This window comes from Musca autumnalis, unplaced genomic scaffold (assembly GCF_047663935.1).
Source record: "Musca autumnalis isolate F117 unplaced genomic scaffold, ASM4766393v1 scaffold_167, whole genome shotgun sequence".
Taxonomy (NCBI): domain Eukaryota; kingdom Metazoa; phylum Arthropoda; class Insecta; order Diptera; family Muscidae; genus Musca; species Musca autumnalis.
The window spans coordinates 184,129-188,463 of NW_027411719.1; the positions used below are offsets into that span (position 1 = coordinate 184,129).

General features: G+C 34.0%; 1 long non-coding RNA gene across 1 annotated transcript; it reads right to left on the minus strand.

Moving 5' to 3' along the window:
• Positions 1-1,739: 1,739 nt before the first annotated feature.
• Positions 1,740-2,164, minus strand: LOC141391858 (uncharacterized). Its single transcript, XR_012409731.1, has 3 exons — positions 2,108-2,164; positions 1,965-2,034; positions 1,740-1,897 (listed from the first exon to the last, which is right to left on the minus strand). It is a non-coding gene; the product is annotated as an uncharacterized lncRNA (long non-coding RNA).
• Positions 2,165-4,335: the final 2,171 nt, after the last annotated feature.

Genomic DNA, 4,335 nt, shown 5'->3' on the forward strand with positions numbered 1-4,335 from the left:
AAATAGCCTATTTCCCCTTAACATACACTTTAGTGGTTAAGGTTAATTGAGGTTCACATTTTTAGTTTTTTTTTTATATTTTCACGATTTTGCTTGGAAACGGTAAGTCCTATCGAAATGGGGCTAAAGAAAATATTGTTGCTGCAAAAATTCACTAGAGGATTGACCTTTATAATTTGTTCGTAGGTTTTACCATTTTTGAGATATAGAAGTTTAGGTCACATTTTTAGGTTTTTATTGTTAGGTTTTCACCATTTTGCTTGGGAACGGCAAGTCTTATCGAAATGGGACTGGAGAAAATCATATAGCTGTGGAAATTCTCTACAAGACTGACTTTTGCAATATTTTCCTGGGTTGTACCATTTTTGAGATATGTATATAAGTTTAAGTTGGTAAATTGTATTCATGGTATAGTTTTATACAGAGGCGATACAGTCAGTGCATTGTCCCAATTTGAACTTCTATATCTCAAAAGCAGTAAAACCTACGAAAATGTCATGAAGGTCAATCTTGTAGAAAAATTTCACTGCTACAACATTTTCTTTACACCAATTTCCATAGGACTTGCGGTTTTCAAGCAAAATCGTGAAAATTTAAAAACCCCCTATAAGTGTGAACTTTGACCGCGATTTATTTAAAAAGCCCTCCGGCTATTGCAATTTCAGAATCCGCAAAAACTTCTCAGGTGTAAGCTCCTTCCATTAAAAGTTGGTTAAGGGGTACCGTGGTAGGTCTTTCGTATGATTTCCCTTAAAGTACTTCAAGGTCTTTCAAAGAAGTCCAAGAGGTTCTAATAAAAAAACAAGAGAAGACCAGTGAGTCTTCCTTAAAATGACCTGTAAATCTTCTAAAAGATCATCTCCAAGTATATTTGGAGTATGCAAACATTATTCCAATCAATTGACCAAAAATGCTTCCGATATGCATTTTGTAGTCAAAATAGAGATTAAGAGTTTTTTTAAACTATGATCATTTAAATATATTAAATTGATTTGACAAGTTTTGATAAATGTAGAACATATTGTTGCCCGGAGTCGGAGTCGAGCTTTTTTTCACGACTCCGGCTCCGACTCCGACTCCAGCAAAATTTGCTAGACTCCGACTCCAACTCCAACTCCGACTCCGAAGCCCTGGTAATCACAAATAAATCATTTAGGCGTTTAAAATGTGACTATTTTTTCGTTATTTATTGTCACATTTTGATCATCAGAAGATTGAAAAATGCTTAATCAAAAAATGGTCATCCAGGTGTTTGAAAAGTGATTATAATTATGTATCTTCTGATCATATTTTGAACAGATAGGTGATTAAATACTGATTGTTTTGTTTTATTTTTGTTTTGTTGAAAATAATTCTCATATACACTTTCTACAAAACTTTGATATGAATGTAACGTATAATATTAAGAGTATAGACAAACACAACACATGTTCAAGTAAAGGGGATAGACAACACAACAAAGGATAGAACAAAAGAAAAGAAGAATAAAAAGAAAATTCTTTTAATGTTTTCGTCTAATAAAATACGACTCGAAAAAGACTTTATATACCATCAGAAAAAGAGAAAAAATGACTCGAAACTAATGCAGATGAAGACTCATTTGTGATTTGTTTAGAAGAGTCGCCTGAGGTTACGTTTTCCTCCCGACAAAGGAGTCATTTATGATCAGAAAATGAGCTCATATTCCAGCTTTTTGATTAAAATTTTCAAAAAATGCTGGCTGGGTAAATATGTTTTTAACATTTTTTATTTTATTAACATACAAAATATAACATTTATAAAAATATACTACATAATATAAAAGCATTTCCGCGGCAGTCTGGTCTACAATCCAGAACGGCCCAAGACTCCATTTAACAACAACTCCTAGGACAGCAAGACTTTTTAGGAAAATTCTCTAAATAATAAAACAATATGCGCAATCGTGTGATGTATAAATATATGTATTTCATTTATACACTTACCTTTAATTGTTTCCACGATCGCGTTCCACTATAATAGACTCCAAATAAAAAAGTCTAATTCTAATTCATCCTATGTTAAAGAAACAAAGAAAATCATTGTTTTAAAGTTCATATGTATGTCAGTCATACTATTTCTCAATTACCTCCAGCTGTTTAGAAAAAAATGTCACGAATTTTTAATTCAAACTGCAATGTTTGACCGATTTCAGTCGTATTGAAATATTAACAATTCCTAGATATGTGTACAATTATTTCATAGCATATTTTGTTTGATTATTTTTGTTTTTTTTTTTATGGTGACACATGCAAGCATGATACAATAAGAAGGTAGCAGCAACTGCCGTTTTTGGTAACATAAGATGTCAAAATTTGACATAAATTCAATGCAATTGACATCAGCTGGGCTGATAATGCTACCTTCTTATTGTGTCATGCATCGTGTCGTGCACGACAATATCGGGAATTTCATCAACGAATCGTCGACGAAAATGTCATCGAAGACTCGATTTTCTATTGGGGCGTATTTGGTGCATTAAATCAGTGGAAGGCATTGAGACTCACAATAGAGACCTTGTTCTCTGAATGAGCGTAAATTTACTCACGTTCATGTGAAAAAAAAAACAATTCATTCTCGGCTGAACAGTCATTGGTGTCTTCTGTACACTTGTCGAAATGAATGAACAGTATGAAAATGATTTTTTGTTTGCTGAGTGTTTAATATGCCAACACTAGAGTTGTGTCGTTCATGAACGAACCGGCTCAAAGGAACGATTCCGTGAAAAGAACGAACGGATCCGTATCCAGCTCATTCTTTTATATCGTTCATTTAGATCCCCGATGGACGAGTCATTGCTGCTTACAAAATTAGCAGAATTGGTTTTGTAGTCAAAATCTAAACAAACGCTGCGTTAGCCCAAGCAGCACAAATTTCCACACAAAACAAACAATGATTCAGAGAGCTACTCTCGCTCAGTAACTCACCTCATTCAGTAGCACATCTCGGTCATTTCTTTCTTTTGCATCATTCGTTCATCTGGTTCTTCCATATCAAAACCACCACCACTACGTTCAGAAACAAAACCACCCCCATTAGCACACAAACAAGCAAGTAACACAACAGTTGTGTCATTCGTAAACGAACATTATCAAAAGAACGATTCGGTGAAAAGAACGACGGAGTCGTATGCAGCAGAGAACGAACGACTTCAAAAGAAAATAATACAGTCAAATGTATTCTTGAACGAAAAAGAGCCAACGAACGAAGTAAAGACCCGGATCTTTTTGGTGAACGGAATGAAAAAGATCGATCAGCTCAATGAACGAGATTGCCCAACACTAGCCAACACACGTTACCACGTGCAAATGCGTATTTTATGGAAAGACATTTTTCTCGACACAAAGAATGCCAAAATATGACTGATGAGGGGAAAAATCACTTATATTAGATTTGAAAAAGCCTTTCTATGAAAAGTATGTATGTATTGGCCTCTGAGGAGGAAAACTTTGAGAAAAATGTTAGCATTTGTATACTTCACAAAAAGGCGTATTTTGTAGTTGCTGCGGGATTGACTAAACAGTGTTGTCCATTTAGTGATGGCATTTTTTTTTAAAGAGCTAAGCCAGGAAGTGATACAATGTTTCAGATTGTATTAATCTTTTAAAAGGGGTGCCTTTGTCATCTAGAACAATTAGACGAAGGACAGAAAAAATCGGTGATTTTATCTATACAAACAAAAAAACATAGAGTACTTACTTGTAAATATTTTTCATTTTGTGTAGATGAAAGCACCGATATTTCCGATATTTCCCAACTAATTATTTGTGTTAGAATTGTGGATGAGGTTTACAATGCCACGAAGAGTTGCTGAAATTAATACCTCTCCATGGCCATGCTACGGTTTTAAATATATATAATGCTGTTTATGAAGACTTATTAATATTCGCTGACAAAAGTAAGATTGTTTCGGTGTGTACAGATGGGGCAAATGCTTAGACCGGAAAAACCGAGGGACTCGTTGGTCATTTATTGAGAAATCAATTTGTATTTTATAGTTTCCACTGTACCATCCATCAACAGGCATTATTTGCAAAAATGTATATATGCTTAACACGATGGAAGTTGCAGTGAAGATTATAAATAAAATAAAATAAACGCGGGGCCACAATGTTCTAAATCACCGAAAATTCAAAGCATTCCTAGAAGAAATAAATGCTGATTTTTTTATTTTACTTTTTATATATTATATATGTCAAAAATGGAATTTTTGTCCTAAAAATCTATCTTAATATATAAAAGAGCTTAGTGGTAAGTGAGTGATTGGCAGATCATCGCCTAGACTAAACGGATGAACCCTGCAAACCATTGGAAGAT